This window comes from Sparus aurata, chromosome 17 (assembly GCF_900880675.1).
Source record: "Sparus aurata chromosome 17, fSpaAur1.1, whole genome shotgun sequence".
In the NCBI taxonomy this organism is placed as follows: Eukaryota; Metazoa; Chordata; class Actinopteri; order Spariformes; family Sparidae; genus Sparus; species Sparus aurata.
The window spans coordinates 7,228,498-7,246,822 of NC_044203.1; the positions used below are offsets into that span (position 1 = coordinate 7,228,498).

Genomic DNA, 18,325 nt, shown 5'->3' on the forward strand with positions numbered 1-18,325 from the left:
TACTCCAATTTATCAGGAATGAGCTATAGGCGGCAATGCCTCAATCAATAGTCCTCTTTGTTTTTGCCAACATATTAGCCGACTTTTGCTTTTAAATACATATTCAATGATGACAGCGGCAACTGTTTAAATGTTCTTCTATTACGTGTCTGTTTTACATTATGTACAAGGAGCAGCTTCCCATTGAGTAGCTGTGATGTTTTAAGTTGTTATTATCAGTGTTTCTTAATGCGAAGCTCTGACATTGAAAATTGTTTCAGGATGGTAAACAATATCATTCAAACACACACTCCTGGTTTGTTCTTGCAGTGACAATTGCATAGCTTCAGCTGAGTGTGATGATTGATTTAAAACGAGGCTTTTTTGTGAACTGTTCTTCCGTTGTTAAAGCTATTGTATGTGAAACAAAAGGTGTTCAGTTTGCAGCACTGAGTCTGTCAGCAGAGTGCTGAATGAAAAATAACACAACATAATGAGAAGCAGATTGTAATGTAATAGTCAATTGTACACACGACACTGAAATTTCATATATTTAATTCATTCTAAGCTACATCAATCAGTATACTTGTATATTGAAATGACTCAAAATCAAAGAGGTCACTAAATTGACACCAACTCTGCAGTTCTCCAGTTCTGTAGTATTTCATAATCTATTAGATTATTATTATCTTTTGTTTGTTTCATAGTCACACCCTTACTGTTTTGGTTCATCATCTCATTTCGACAGCCTGCGGTTTTCACCAAAAAGCTGAAGATGAATATAAACCGGCTTTAAGCTACCTGCCCAGTGGTCAAAGTCAGCAATTATCTGGCGGAGATTGTGGCGCATTCAGCAGCTAGATATTGCTCTCGATCAGTTCATGAAGGTCAGGGATGCATTAATCCAGAACATCTGATTAATATCCGTACTAATACACATCAGACTAAGTGAATGCATTTGCTGCCATATAATGGATCCACATTTATTCAACTTTTAAAGCCTGGCCTCATCTTAACTTACCCACTTAGCCTAATAACATTATGATTCAATAACTTCTGCACAGAAAGAGATGACTGGTATCAGAATAATATTCAGTACTGGCAGGAACTGAAGAGTTGAGTTATAGAAAACATTATCAGGTGACTAAAAGTGGAGACCAAAACAGAGCTGGATACTGGATTATATTGGAAACTTGGCTGGCACAAAAACGACTCCAAATAAATGTTAATGTTGCTTTATGTCTGCTGGGTATGTACACAGGTAACTTGCGAGCACGTTCTGAACATGATGATATTTCATTGTTGTGTCCACATCTTGTTATCCACATCTGCCCCAAGTGGCCAAACAAATCAAATAAATTCTGAGGTTTCTACAGTCTCAATACATTGCATAGCAGGAGTCTTAAAATAGTACTAATCAAAACTTGTATTGAAAGATGAAGAAAATAAGAGGCAAAGAAGAGGGAGTGGTGGCAGAGCATTGGCCCTGACTACCGGATACATCACACAAGGTAGCCAGCATACAGTCATAATGCAATAATGAGTGGACCAACTTCGACCAAAAACCAACTTCTTTAATATTACACGGATCAGCTACAACATTAAAACCACTGACAGGTGAAGTGATTAACATTCCTCCATTCATGTGGACGCTACTCGACATGCACGAACCTTCCAAACACCGCTGTAGACTAAGTTAGTAACCTCATGGCAATGGCACTTCCCAATGGCAGTGCCCACTGAACAGGAAAATGCAACCTGCCACACCACAAAAACTGCTCAGGAACAGTCCTAGGAACATAACTAAGCTACAAAACTGCTTCCTAGATACGTGCTGAATTCTTAAAAAGTATGGCCTGTGACGGTGAGCATCTAAATGAGATGTAATGTGTTCAAAGATGTGCTAATCAGAGTCCAGGGGCCTTGCAGTCTGTCATCCATTTAAAGAACTTGAGCATCTTGTTTCATTGTCTTTAATCGAGTTCTCCTGAAGAACCCCTAAAATTTGTTCCACCTTGCCACAATTTCAACAGACAGCAAGGTAAATGTGTCAGTATTGACTTTGACAACGGACACCATTGGATCCATGACCAGTTCCTTGATATAGATTTCAGATGGAACCTGATGGCTGCAGCAAGCAGTTTAGACAAGAAGAAACACCAGCACGGTGAAGCCAGACACTGATCAATCATAACGAGCTGTAGGCCTGACAGAAAGAGTGTATGAGTGCATTAGTGTATTTGCTACACTGTATATTGGGATGATGTGCCCTCCACAATAAAAAATATTTATGATAATTTAGACCTTGGACCGCCCATCGTATGAGTTTGTGGGGGTGGGATGGAGTTAAAGATAAGTTGTCAAAACCAAAGAAAATCTCTAAAGCAGGCCTTTAAGGGAAAGAGCACTGTATCATGTGCAGAATGAAGCTTCCTCTTCCAAACAAACTTAATTAAGAACATTTTAATCAAACTGTGCATCTGGCCTTGTCAACAAGACAGTTTTTTGCTTTAATGTTGACATGTTCTTTCAGGAAGCCACTTCACATGTCTCAGATCATAACAGTACATAAATAGATAGAAATAGAATAGAAAATGTAAGCTATATGCTTGTTGGTCTTTAATCTATTTCTTCAGATTGGAAGGTACACCTATTTAACAATGAATTATATAATAAGTTATTAAATCCAGCAGTATGTGCATGATGGCAGAGGTACATATGACAGTTTCACCTCCAGATAAGTGGAACCCAAAGGATTGACACCGCACATCAAAAGGACCATTTCCACAGACACACAGGGATGTTTTAGTTCTGACAGTCAAAGACAGCCTTATAATAAATCATTGTAATAACACAATGTAGACTCTGATTAGAGTTGCATGACACCCCAAATCCTACAAAAACACAATTTTTTTGCTGTTCCTTGTCATTATGAAAAAAATGTCTCGATGATGACACGCCACAGTTTTTAAACATTTGCTAATTTTCTTTTTTTTTCTGTAATCAAGATTGAAGTGGCCCAAAATTGAGCGTTTTCCTGCTTCTTAAATGTGAACATGTTCTGGTTCATTTAATCCTCTATAATAGTTTATTTATTATCTTTGGTTCGTGGACAAAACAAGACGTTTGAGGTATCATCTTTGGACAAAACTTTCTCACCATTTTTATGGCCAAACATTTAAGTTCTGACTGAATTGTTAAAAGAGTCGCCTACAATTTAAGGTCCCCAAACTCTGCAATGTCTGCCTCTGATAGTAGCCAACCTTCCCTCCAGAGCCTAGCCAACTCTGCAGACCTCTCCAGGGGAAGCCAGTGAAAATGTTTCCTTACAACAATGTAACACTCCCTTTGTGAGGCTGAAATAACCCCTGTTCAATTCAGGGGTGACAATGCTCAAAACCCTAAGCTATGGCTAATCCCCTGTATCTAATATCACTTACCACCATGAGGCTTTTCTGTTGTTACAGTGACTCATCCTGTCTCATTTTTATCTCATCCTGCCTCATGTGTCATTCTGCCTCGTCCTATTTCACCCTGTCTCGGCCTGGCAGCTCTCTGACTTCAGCCCTTACCAAAAGGCATCCAGGGAAAACTGGCTTGGCCTCTTTCACCAGACAAGCCTGACAGTAATGAAATGAATAGAGCTTTAACAGAGGATAAAGAGCTACTCTTTATTGACAGCTCCGCCTCATTTATCTCCACATCCCCCCTACACCCCTACCTTCCCCTCCTCCTCCTCCTCCTAACCTGCCGCGAGGGAGTCTGATCGCCCAACATGCAGCGCTCTATTGGAGCTTCCTGCTCATGTCAGGCCTCCCCTCATTGCTAACACCGAGCGCAGTCCCCCTACCTCTCTGCCTTCAACCCTGAAACACACAGACATTCAGGCACCCCCACCGTCCTCTATCGATCTCTCATGTTTCAGAAGTTAACAGATGGAGAGCAGCTATTAACACACTTTCATCTACTCTACCGCAGAAGAGAATAGGACATGGTGGTTAAAGAAGAGATTTGAGCCAGAGCTGCATAGCTGCAGCCTGCTGCAAGACATCTGACCCAAAGATTTAACTTGATGTTCCCTGTCAATGAATCAATGCGACTCGTTAAATCTCTGCTGTCATGTGATGTATTATGGTTTTTGAAAGGCTATCAGACACAGGGGGCTGCACGAATCCCCCAGCCTACAGAATAAACTGGGCACTGGTGTTTCTGGGCTTTTCTTTACATCAAGGAACTTTGCATGGGTGGCACTGAGCGTGGTGTACTTGAGGGCAATAAAATAAATAAAAAATGAACTAATTCAGTGTAAAATGTTTTTGTACAGTATGTGCCCTATCATTCTGACTTGCAAAAACAACATTTAAGAAAAGTGAGAAATTAGTACGGCAGTTGCCAAAGTATCTTTGATTCTAGTCCTTGGTGTCAGTCGCACTCCAAAAATGTGAGATCTTGCAATTCCTAAAATGCAACTTGACAGCCACTTTCTTTGAATTCTCCAAGATCTGGTAGATACCCACATTTTTACATTTTACACGGAGGTTCAATGTGTTCTCACTCCCACCTCATCAAATGCAGCAGCTTGGTCAGTGGGCTTTAGCTTTAAACTATTTCTCTCTACCCACCCCTCTAGCATCATTTTTGGACATGAGGGGCTCCACAGTCAAATTAGCAATTATATCTAATACACAACATCCAGTTAGACTTTCAAAATAAAGCTTGCTGACAAACAATTCACAAAGTGCGACAGAATATGACTTTGGGAATGTTATTAACATGGTAAAACTGTTGTGGTAAGGTTTTGACAAGAAAAAAACGTGGTTAGGTTTGGGAAAAGATCATACTTTGGGTTAGAATAACATTGTAAATGTTCCGTTCCGTTCCGTTTTCTTTTTCCGCTTTTTCCGTGAGGGTCGCGGAGATGTTTTATCTCCCTTTTTTCAGGGGAGGTTACTGGGGCCAAACCCAGTGACTGTGGGCGAAGGCCAGGGCACACCCTGAACGAGTCGCCGGCTCAGTGCAGGACCCTTACTGATGGCAGTGGCTGCCACACAGGTGCCAACTGCGAATCAGGAGCAATTTGGGGGTTCAGTATCTTGCTGCACACATTGTAAATGTGACTTGATATATTCAAGGAGACCTATGGACATCTCTAGCTGTGTTTGTGGCAACAAATCCAGGTATTAAAAGCTTAGACATAATGTACTCTTAACCCCAACCAAACTGTTTGGAGCACAGCGCAATGAGACAAGGAGCTGCCATTTTAGTGAATGTGCTGTGTTATTTAACCAAATGATTTTGTTTTGTAAAACATGCGCAATTCCAAAGGTGGAATCAAAAGATGTCCACACAACAGCAACTGCATATACTATATACCAAGCTGCTTAAATACATTCATATTCAGAGTGAGCGAGTTCTTAACCGGATGGAAACTTTAGTATGCTGTTGCTGTGGAATTATTCATTCCTTTCAGCCTGTGGCTGGAACAGCAAGCAATTAAAAGAACAAAGGTGTTGCATTAGCCAGCAGCCTAGAAGCATGAATCCATGTAAACAAGCCCAACGGGCTGGCTTTGCGAGCAAAGTCAGAACAATGGCCCAATCACAGAGAAGCAACAGTCCCTCAGACAGAGATGTAGAGGAAGAGAGAGATAGAGACAGAGACAAAGAGAGCACTGATGAGAAAATGATAGAGTCGCATAGAGCATCACTTCTCACATCAGCAGCACAGGGATTACAGGCTGATTAGCAGAGCAACATGGGGACCTGCTGCCACACTGTGTAGTCTAAACTACAAGGCAAAACGCCACAGGGTTTCGAGATGCAAATGGATTCCCTCTCGTCTGAAGTACAAATTGTGTAAAATTGCTCCTCTGCGTCATGACATTCTTTCACATGCAAAATAAATTGGCAGGGACATCACTTAAAGCAGCTTGTGGTGTTGGACATTGATCATGGAGGCTATTCAGTCCATGTATACACATCACGGGTGAGCAAACAAGCAAAGGAGTAGAAATGGGAGGAGAAAGAATGATGAAGAATTAATCTATTCCATAAATACAGTCTCAGGTATCAGGGGAAGATTACCTTTTCATTTAAAATCAGATGTGTTCCCGGAGGTACAGTCTACATGACCAATGTTATTAAATGCCCTACAAGATGTACTTATGACCTCAGAACGAAGCAGAAGATGTATAACTGAATGAAAACAACCACTGTGTTAACTTATAAGAACATACAATGCATGGATGCAATAGAACCTTTTCATTTACCCTTTTCATTTATTTAAGTGCAAATGATCTAATGAAAACAATTTTTGATGAAGGGTTTTTGCTGCAAGAGTTTCTTAGTAATTTTGTTTCTTTTGCTTTCTTGTATAACTGTGTTAAAGAACATTGCCATTGATTTTTGAAGGTCACCTCCTATTTGTTGTCACACTCTTACTACAGTGAGAGACTGAGCTAATGGACATCTACAGACTTTCAGCTGCAGTAATGAACTGAATGACGCAGACAATTCAGCTGTAGTGAATAGAAACAGCTGCTGCTCTGTCACTTTTATCCTTTTGTTGAATGATCCATTTTGCCAGCCTTGACAAATACAAATAAAACATTCAGGTAATCATTCATTCCTTTGATAATCGTACAGTCTAATACACTGCCTCACTCTTAAAAACTAAATACTGATTGTGCTCACTTCGATGAGATGTGTAAGGTTCCAGGAATGTGATGTGCACACTTCGTAAAAATGTCCTTACATGTAGGACTGTAGGATAAAGTCAATGCTGCCATCTTAAATAAACAGGAAGTTTACACAATTTCAGAAGTAATGTTAAATTAAATTGATTTTTCGTTTTTTGATGATATCTTCAGTAATCTCCTTCCATAAGATGATGACAGTGTGGGGGACTGCAGAAAACATCAGAGGGAGAAAGAAATATGGCAACAGGTAGATTCAAGGCTGTTGCAGTTTTATACTTTCTTTTCTAACCTCTAGGCCACCAAGACACCCTTACAAATGCATCCTCATATGGGTTATGCATGTATTTTTTTTTCAACTGTAAAGAATGTGTAATCGTATTTTAACAACACTAAACTGTGGATGATTTAGATGAGTGAGAAGGTGTTTTAATGATTTAAACTTAACCTATGATATGTTAGATGTTAATTATGTGAATTTTCAGACATATTTAAAGTCTTGAAAAATAAACATTTTCAACATATTATCAGAAGGTAATTTGGCAGCTGCCTTGCAGGGACTCTGAGGACTCTCTGCGTCATGGACCCCCTGTTGAAGACCCGGGGTCTTTGTAAGGTTCCTTTTTTATAAATAGTATCTGTAGTCAGCTATTTCATTCACAACAATGACATTGATTCTGATGCCACAGCCATATTCTTGAATAAATAAAGAAACTTATTCTTGAAAAAAACTGGGCTGTCTCCTGCAGTAGAAAGCTATACTTTTGAAATTGGTGCTACATGACCAGAGAAAACTGTGAAAAAAGGGCTGTGGTATTCTCTTTGGTCGAAAGGACCGTTAAAAGTCCCACTGATGTGTGAAGTACTGTAAGTTGGGCGCTGCCTGGTTTTCGCTCGGAAATCCTTTTGAGACAGGAAACAGTAAGGCAGACAGCTGATATCAAACAATATTGTATTACAGCTTGACAGTTCAATAAAATATGTTTCTGAAAGGATTTTGAGAGAAGTACACAGCAGGATTTGATCAGTACATTTACATTTACATTTACAGCATTTAGTAGACACTTTTGTCCAAAGTGACTTACAGTAATTCAAACATATACTGTTTGAATATACTCATGGTGGTGGCTGCCATGCAAGGTGCCGACTAGCACATCAGGAGCAGTATCTTGCCTAAGGAGACTTTGACATGCAGACCAGGGAAATTAAACCAGCGACCTTCCGATAACAAGACGCTGGCTCTACCCCCTGAGCCACAATACTGCCTTTTTTTAAACTTTTTATCAGAGTTTTGTCTGGTTTAAAAATACAAGAAAAAATACTACTACTACCACTACTACTTCTAATGATAATAATAAAAATAATAATAATAATAATAATAATAATAATAATAATAATTATTATTATTATTATTATTATTATTATTATTATTATAATAATGTATGAATAATAATATGATGGCCACTATGATGGCCACTTTTTTTTGGATCCATCTATGCTACTCTTTGTGTCTGTGACTGCATGATTTCAAAATGTGGAACAACAATCTGTTCACACAACACTGCCACTTTTTCTTTTTTTTTCTTCTTAAAGTGGGGTAGTAGTTAACATTGTTCATTTGCCTATACTACCAACATGCTACTGGTACAAAGCTGGTTGAAAATCAACAAAGTTCCTGTTTAAGTATAATATATCACAACAAGCCCTATGTTCCTTTCAGTGAAGTTTGGGAGCAGACAAGTCTCAAGTAAGTCCCAAACAAACAAATCACATACAGTGTACACAGACAAGTCATTAGATTCATCATGTCTCAGGTCTAGTCAAGAGTCTTGAACCTCCAAGTCCAAGGTGAGTCCCAAGCGATTCATTTTCTGTCAAATCAAGTTGCAGGTCATAAAAACTTGTCCACTTGAGTCCACATCTCTGCTTCCGAGATATGAAGATGTGACAACTGACAAGTGGTGTAATTATCTATGATGTAGAGAAACAAGAGTTCAAGAGTTAGAAAGTGGTTTATCCTTTAAAGGTTTGTTAGGTGGGTAGGAGTGCATTACATCAATGGGAGTCCTTGCTCTGAATCCAGTATAAATCCTGCACAGGGAATTCTTCTTGCATGACAACTGTCTTTAATCCACCCACGACTATCCATTTCCTTCCACTTCCAAAATACATGTAAAGAATCCTGAATTGACCTGAGCTTGGAGGCTAATGAAGAAACAAGCTGGAGGAAACACGGCGGCGTCTTTTCTCAACAAACTGCTGCTGCTTATGTGCAGCTGCACCCTGATGGCTGCAACAACAAAACCTGCAATGTCTTGCAGGCTCCAAAATTAAACAGATAATCATCTGTCTCTGCTGATGAATGTGTTTACCATGCAAAATGTCAGAGCCTCTCTAATAAGCAGAGGGAAGAAATCTCTCTCTCTCACTCTCACACACACACACACTTTCTCACCATTATTCAGATACACATTTCATTACAGCTCCCACAGAGCTCAATGGGAAGTCTTACAATGGAAGTGTGGAATGTTTAATTGATGAGAACTGACTTAGAATAAAGTTATAAACACGAGTGGGTTGTAAAAGAAAATCTGTATTATGTCAAGATTACTTTGTCACAATAAATTGTGTGGGATGGGTTTACTTTCCAAAAATCTGCAATGCAAACTGTCTTACATTACATAAAGGGGGGAAATAACCCAGCGAAAGCAACATTCGATGGTCTCCATCCTTCCAGTGAGACCTTGTTAACTTACAGCTTTTTGAGGAAATTCTAAACAATGCTAGGTATTACAGTGAAACATGATTGCACTTAATATCATCACAAATCATAGGTTATAAGTAAATGTCAAGTAAAAGTTGACAAGTTTACTATAGCCCACGATATAAAGGTGTTTGAATAAATAAATAAAATATAAAAAAACCTTAAAAACACTAGGGCTCAAAAAAGTGTGAAAAATGCTCAAAACTGTATGGTGAGGACTGCAGAGTCTGAACCCTACACACACTCTTGCCCATTCTCAATTCCACTCTATTGCACTATTCTCACCCCGGAAGCTCAGCCCTGCCTAACCTGGCCCGGTTGACTTCCTGTATGGTGAGGACTGCAGAGTCTGAATTCTGTGCCGAGCCGGCACCATGTAATTGCATCCTCTTACTTATCTATTTATTTGCACTAAATTGTCCCGTACTTGTACTGTCTTTTGTTGTACTGTTGTTATTATGTGCGGTGTCCTTCAGTGCTTTGAAAGGCGCCTTCAAATAAAATGTATTGTTATTATTATTAAAACAGTTTCCCAGAGCCACAAATGACTCGTCATTTACAATCATAAAGCAGCAAATGTTTGACATTTTGTTTGAAAAATTAATCGATCATTGATTATCAAAATGGTTGCCAATTAATTTCTTTCAAACTACTAAAATATTGATTGTTTCAGCTCTAAATTATATTCTCAAGTGGTCTTTGACCACTACTGCCACTATGGAGCATGTTTTTTTGCTATTTGTACAACAATCACTTATGTTACACGAAACACAATTCTACCTACTGCAATAGGTGTGACGCAAATGTAAAGTAGACGCAGCATTCAGGGGAGGATTATTTCAGTTTGGGGCTCAGACACACCAAAACTAACATTAGAGAGCCAGCAGAAACAAAGGCTGATTGTTGTGCCGCCTCACTCGTGACTCATCACAACAGTTGCACTCGAACACACCACAAAAACTGCAGTCGAGGGACAACTAGCTTTTATGTTATGTGTCTGGTTGAGAGACAATACATTTACATGAAAACATAACAGCATACACTGCTCCAAAACTTCAAAACAGGAGGTGGAGGGGATGGTTGCATAGTTACAGGCAAGAAGGCTGCCATGCTGGTGAATATGGTTTGCGACTGCAATTCAACATCTGTAAGAGAGAAACCACTTGGTATTTTTAAGAGACAAAAGAATACGTCTGTGGAGACAAAAAAATGGTACATGTTTGATGAGAACTCAAGCTGTGAGCTTTCAAGCTTTTAAGCTGAGTTTCTGGTGACCAAAACAGGTATTTTCCACCCAACATGGATGTTTTTCTAACCCTAACAAAATGTTTTTTTGTACCTAAACGTCATAACAAAAAAATACAGAATTGAACCTGAAGAAACATCAAAGTTGCAACATGAAGAAATATAAATCTTCAGCACTTCAAGAAATGGATCTGACATTTTTCTTGTGGTGACCTGATGAAGATGCATCACAAACCAAAGACTGTCGGAATCCTCATCTTAGAGATTGTGAGTGTGTACAAGCAGCTCAGTAGTCTGCTGTCATGTCATCTTTCCCGACACTAAAGTGTTGGACAGACAGACCAACTGACAAACTGACACTGTCGTCCTCATGCCAGGCTGCTAGTGGAGCAGAAAACATGCTCTGCAGTCAGTCTGGATCAGTCAGAGCACACAGCGCGGGGAGCAGACAGCAACCAGACGTCAGCATTGTTTACAGCACTTGAGACACTAAAGCGCCATGAGTGTAATTGAACGTGTCTATTATTAGGTTTACTGTACAGACTGTGTATACTGTAGGAGCTGAGCGGCTTCGGCTGCATGCTGCTCTGTTCCCCAGTTCAAAATGAGATAAGAAACACGGAGAGTAATTATTCCATACACAGCAGGCTGCTGTACTGAAGTGGATCCAGAGTTAAATACAGCCTTAATTGGATTTCACCAGGATGAGAATTTATGACATGTGTATCCTCAGATTACAGACATGCCACATAGGAGCAAACCGCACAACACATTAATGGGCTGATAATGACAAACAGATCGTCAGCTTTGTTGGATTCTCACTTCTAACAGTCATGGCCGCAGTCACAGCGGTGCTCTGCCCGAGTCAGAGGAAAAAGCAAAGCAAGATTAGAGTCATGATGCATGTCCGTGTGTGTGTGTGTGCGTGTGTGTGTGTGTGTCTGTTATCTCTCCCTCATAATACCCGTATCTCTCAGTAGGGATGTTACTGATGGCAATGTGATGGTCCTTTTTTCCACTTGCGCCATAAGTCTCTTTATAATGGCCGCTTTGTTCTACGACGTAATCGCATTAATATGAAAGGCAATTGCTCTGGAAAGCAAATCAAATCAAGCCAGATCACATTCAGATGAAAATGAGTTAATCAGAAAAGCTATGTGTAAAGAGAAGAGAAAGGGATTAAAACTGAAAGAGGACATCGTATGCAACTGGCTGCTTTCAAATGTCATTTCAGCTCTGTTCCATCCAACTGTAAAATACGTTTTACACAAACCTTTGAAAGTCTAAATGATGGGAATTCAACGTGCTTGCATCAGCTGGACTAAAGACAGTTTCTTCATTCTTTCCTCTAATCTTAAACATGTGCATCCACAGGGGAGGCTGAAATGGTATTTGAAGAATGTGTTAGGATTGATTTGTATTAGAGCAAAGATGTGTTTTTTCTCCCACAGTCCATTAAAATAAGGCCCAACAGCTCACAATTTACATTTACTGCCAGTTCTCATCACAGTTCACCAAAGGATGTGTAAATCTGGATTATAAATCTCTATGAAAGATGTTCCAATTATTGGTACATCTGCATCTGTCACCATTACAATGACCTACTGCATATATTTCAGACACAACGGGGGACATTTCTGAATAATTAAACCATTCAGCTGCAAACATACATGTAGCAGATTAATGGCAAAACCTGGATAAAGACTGAAGAAAATCCATACAGGGCTCAACGTGAATCACATGCTATAGTCTTCAAAGACCAATCTCAACCCAACACAGGAGATTTCAGAGGGAATGTTTGACAGCCATATCCACTAACATAATCATAACACTTAATGTTCTAACATGTTTTGGAAGAAGGGTATTCGTCTCTCCAGTAGAGCTCCACATACTAGGAACAATCTCAAACCCTTTCCCCCCTATTTATTCAAAAAGAGGGTGCATTCTATATATCGGGCTAATATTCTGATAAAATCGGAAGAATTATTCAATTAGATCTCTATTAAGCCATTACCAGGGTAGAAGCTACAGAGTCCACACAAGACTATTTTACTGTTAATGTTATCTCAATTTTAAAACATACAAAATAAGAATAAATAGACAAAATAAACTCTAAATAGGCAGAATATACTTGGTGCATAACATCCAGTAGAGTGGACAGACACATTTTCATTCACAGAAAGAAAAATATTATTAATAACTAGATAAACTTATTTCTTACACATTATTTAGTTAAAAAATATATATGTTTACCTCTGTTTTTTTAAGAATAAACAAATGTAGCATTTATTGCAGAGGTTATTGGTGCATGTCCTCTTATTATACATCTCAAATTGACAGAAAATAATGAACTGGAATTGTGGACAGAACCCCAACACCTGGTTCGGATGTGGGATTCCAGCTTAAAGCGCTAACAAAAATTACTTACAAATATCTGTCCACTGTACAGGCTATCATGCCTCAACTGTGTTGATATGTGTTGATATGTGTTGTGTTGTAGACACACTAGGTCAGTTTAATTCTACTGTTGACCCGACGTCTGAAAGGGCCAAGCCAGGGGTCATGAAAACAGAGGATCATCACCACTGGTGCTTCATTTTCAAATACTATTTAAAAAAAAACATACAATCATCAGAATAAATATATTTTTGTCAACATGATGTGCAAAGTTTGGACATACAAATCAGGGCAATCAGCTCAACTCCAACCCTGGTTCCAGAACTCTGATTTGCTGCCCACAACCCAATTTGTTCCACCTAATCAATCTGATGTTGTGCTCATTGACTGCTGATTTTCCCAATCAAAGGGAGTCTGAGAATGGGGCTGTGAAGGCTCCTAACAATTGCATTTGTTCGCTATTTCTGTTACTAGTTTATCATGTTGAAAACTGCTTGCTGTCTGGATTACATTGACTAGCAATGACTTTTTCTAGTCCATCAAGTTCTTTGTTCTTGTTCAGCATAGAGTTGTAAGAGAAAAGGAATATGGTGAAGGACTTTGCTGACACGTGTGAGTGGGTTAACGCATCAACCAAATTTTGCGCAAGAACATTGTTTGATTTTGCAGAGATGTGATTTTCTCATGCCAATTAAAATACATAGCAAAATCCAGATTAAATGTTCTCTTCCAAAATGTTTTTACTGCTGCAAATGTGTAACGTGATGTAAATATATGCTATTAAGGTATTAAACTACAAAAATGGCAATGAGTGTGGATGAGGTTTTTGTAAGTCAGCTCTTGAACCTACAGATTTTATTTGATCGGGAAACGAGTTACATGAACTGCTCCCACAGGACTTTAACAGCCATGGTGACCACGTGGTTAAACTGGCACACAGTTGACTTTTAATCACAACTTGAGTTATCCACCTGTGATTTCATTTGAATTAACCATATCTAGTTGCTAATGGCTCAATTGCTTGTACTAATGTATCAATCAAGCAAACTAATGCCTCTCTGAATGTTGGACATGTTCCAATGGTCAGCTATGCTGTATCAATTTTTTGTATCCTAATCTATTTGATAAATAAATTTATAAATACAAACATATCCACTTCATCTGAGCTCCTTTCTATTCTATTACAGCCATTTTAGCAAAGTTTACTGTTTCTATTCAGCTTTTCTGATTCAACTGGAAATCAATTTGGATTTACATGCACCTGCTCATAGGTAATGTCTCCTTTTCATGGCTGCTTCACCATCAGTAGAGCAGATCCCTGATCAGCTGCAGGGTAAGGGTTGAGTGCTGTTGTGTGAAGGGGCATCAACAAAATAATTCTATCCATTACACCATCATTAAGAACATATGGGAGTCCAAATACCTGATAAGACTGTTTGTGCTAAATACATATTATTAATTATCTCCCAGTGCACACACACGTACACACACACACACACACACACACACACACACACACACACACACACACACACAAATGCTTTTATATCATCACTCACATCGTTGACAAAAACATGATTGTGTGTGTGTCCAAAGCATCACGTTCAAAGTGATCTTTGTGAGTGTGCATCATAGCCACACACACACAGACACACACACACATCCAAAGGGCAGCGATGACTCAGTTTAATAGCCATTTGTGAGAATGACCTTAGAGGATGACGCAGTGACACATCATCCACACACAGCCTCAAAGTCTGATAGAGACTCTCACAGACGCCTCTTTAAATCTGACAACACTACACTGGTGCTGTTGGCTTTATAATATATGGTGTGTTTAACTTCATGATCATTTATGTTTCCTCCAGTTTTGGACTGAACAAAACAAGACATCTGAAGGTGTTAACTCGGCCTCTAACTGGACTTGTTTCAGTTTCTTCAAGACGTTTCAGCTCTCATCCAAGAGGCTTCTTTAGTTCTAACTAACTGGTGAGGAGTTGGCAGGCTTTTTAAACTCTGTGTGGGAGTGTCCTTACAGAGTCGTTAAGGACACGTGTCATCTCTGAGTTTCAGAGTCGTTAGGGCCACTTGTGGGTCGTTGGTCAAACCAGCCTTCATGTGGGTTGCTTTGGTGGAAGTACATACTGAGTGCGATTCTAGTTCCATCTGGAATTTTTGCATTTACTAAAATGTCATTACCTACACTATCTTCAAATGCTTCATATTCCCAAAATTTGGACAGTTCACCATTTTGATGTGTGCACTGGTGTGTCATGTATAACATACATACATGGTGCCCAGAAGATGAATTATAAAAACTTTGATCTCCTGACCGTCATCTCGTCTGATCTCATACCTGCAAAACTACTGACGTTCTCTCCAGCTCAGCTTTACTATGGGTTAAGCAAAGTGTAAGCATAAAGGAAGCATACCAGTTTGCATGTGCTTTGCCTGTCTGTGTGATTATTTGCTGCTCATTGCAGTGCACATTTTGCTGATGTGGGATGAGAGGATCCAATCTGACTCTCAGGAAACTGGCTGTGGGTAAAATCCTTTTTCAGTCAAAGTCTCCTCTCCTTTCATTTGTGTATTACTGTTGAAAGTCTCCATTGCTATGTGAAACAACAGCCTCTAACTGAGCAACATACAGCCTGAAAAAGGCAAGTGTTGAAGACGATTTGCATCACAACATAAGGCAGGCTTGCTCTGTTTTATGGGGATTGAGCCATTTTAATTTCAGTGCTCGCCTCCTAAATTCAAATGTTATACCAAAAGAAGTTCCTCCACACACTATTTTGCTGTCACATTTGCATCACACATGACTTTTAATGTGCTAAAAGCAGGAATGTTGGTACATCAGCTTACATTGATGGATTACTGAGTGCAAGTGATTCTTGCATTGTATCTGTTATTAACAGCTGCTTGATTGTAAATTAAATTTCTCCTTCAAAATGGCTGGCAGAGTGCACTGCTATTATGCACATACATTGTTTATGTGGGAGATGTCAGGTCACCAGAGCTCATTCATCCTTCGTCATGACTCATGACCTCCCTTGCAACTTAAAAAAAGTCAGATTTATTGATTATTCTTGGACGTCATGCTATGTGGGGTCGAGGTGAAGTCTGAACAAATGAGTCTTGAGTCTTTTGCGGTAGATGCAGAGTGACTCTGCTGTCCTGACATTGGTCGGGAGTTCGTTCCACCACTGAGGTGCCGAAACAGAGAAGAGTGGTGACTTCGGTGAGCGGGCTTTGTCCCAGCTGATATAGTGGAGCGAAGTGCTCTTGCTTGCTTGACCAGTGTTTTAAGGAAGAGGGGTCTAGTTCTGTTGACGGTCTTGAAGGCCAGTATCACCATCTTGAATCAAATGTGGGCCCCAACAGGAAGCCAGAGGAGGTCACATGAGAGGATTTGGGTAGTTTGAAAAAAAGGCGTGCAGGAGCGTTCTGGATACGCTGCAACCATTTAGTTGCAGAGGCTGGGAGTCCAGCCAAGAGGGAGTTGCAGTAGTCCAGGTGGGAGATGACCAGTGCTTGGACCAGGAGTTGCATTGCATCCTCTGTGAGGAAAGACCGGATCCTGCAGATGCTGTAAAGGGCAAATCTGAGGATGCAGGACAGTCCGTCGTCGGTTCCTCACCGCCGATGAAAGCAATACCATGACATCCTCGACAGTGACAGACAGGTCCATGCGAGGGCCGTCTTTCCCAAGTCTTCCTGCAAAATCTTCTATATTAACATTATTCTTGCTGAGAAGATTGGGTTCCAATCCAAGCTGCTGCTCTATCAGATGGCAAAACCCTTTCTGAAGAATCCACTAACTAACAGTGAGAAAGTAATTTCACAGGAGCAGGCGGAGTGAGGTACAGTGCATACAATGACTGAATTAAGGCTTCAGCACTAAATAATGTCTGGGGTCCCTGACCAGTTTATAAAAATCCAGACCAATTATCTGTTTTTTTTTTTCTAATTCAAGTCTATTCTGTGATCTCCAGACAGATCTGCAGGTGAAGAAAATTAATAAATGACATGATAGTTTGCATATTTGTTAAGTGTCCAATATTACACATTGTGCACATGCAAAACATTTAAAATATTTTCTATCAGCACTGTCAGAGTTGGCCCTGGAAACCCCTGTTAAAAGAAAAACTCAGTGAAAGTGAAAGAAAATCTAATAGTGGAATCAGCAGACTGTGTGTGTCATTGTGAGACTGGGAGATTTTAAATGTGCCTTCACACCATTATACTTCAGAACGCTCCTAACAGTATGAACAAGGCTGTGAGAACATAACTGTGTGTGGAGCAAACAGACACTCTGGCTAAAATCCACCTTAGACTATTTCAGGCTCTTAAATCAGATTTCACAGGTTGTGTTCCTGGGGTTTCCAAACGCTACTGTCTATTTTGGGTTGGGGATGATTCACTGTAATTCACTGACAGACGATGGAGGAAGCCTGTCACACACCACCTATACAGCAGCCATGTAAAAACACAAACACATACTCTCTAAGTGTTTTGCTTCATAAGAGAAAATCTGATGTTTAAAAATGCCACTCTTACATTGACTCCAGTTGTTCCCATGAGAGCAGAATTCAAAATGTTCTCAAAAATTCCGTTTTTGAGATAAAATTCTGATATTTGCCAAACTTCATCAACCATGACTCTAAAATATTCTCAATTTTTTTCAGGAAGATTGAAAATGTATTTAGCAAGAATTTGATAGTATATGTTTACAGTACTGTTTACAGTCAAACATTTTGATGCACTGTAGGCTTAATTTTTGATTTTTGAATCAAAAATCAGAGAAACAAGTTTTGTGGAGGACGGTCTGAAGATGCTCTCTAGCAAGTTTGGTGACAATTGAGCAAAAATTGTGGGAGGAGATTGGTTTTATAAGTTTTACAGGTTTTGAAAAAAACTGAGTGATGGACTTCATAATTTGTAATGAGTTTAAGTGGACTAAAGTTTCAGCAGTATTGGGACTACAGTTTGGTGAACGTTTCAAAACTGTAGCATGTACTGTTGATTTTGTAGGTATTTTTAAAGTTTTTAAAATGTAAACACTTATAGTGCCACATAAGTTGCCACATCCTTCCTGTCACATGATGTTGTTGAGTTCCTTGTCTGATTTCCCAAGGGCAGGGTGAAGACAAACTCCAAATTCCCTGTCATAAATGTGTCATCTCCAAGCCAATGTTTTGATAACCCCGATGATGTCTGATATCATTATTTTCCCCAAATGACAA

General features: G+C 39.5%; 1 protein-coding gene across 17 annotated transcripts in view; it reads right to left on the reverse strand.

The window, feature by feature from the left end:
• adgrb1a (adhesion G protein-coupled receptor B1a) overlaps nt 1-18,325 on the reverse strand; it is a 191,298-nt gene that overhangs the window by 145,007 nt on the left and 27,966 nt on the right. The window lies entirely within an intron of this gene.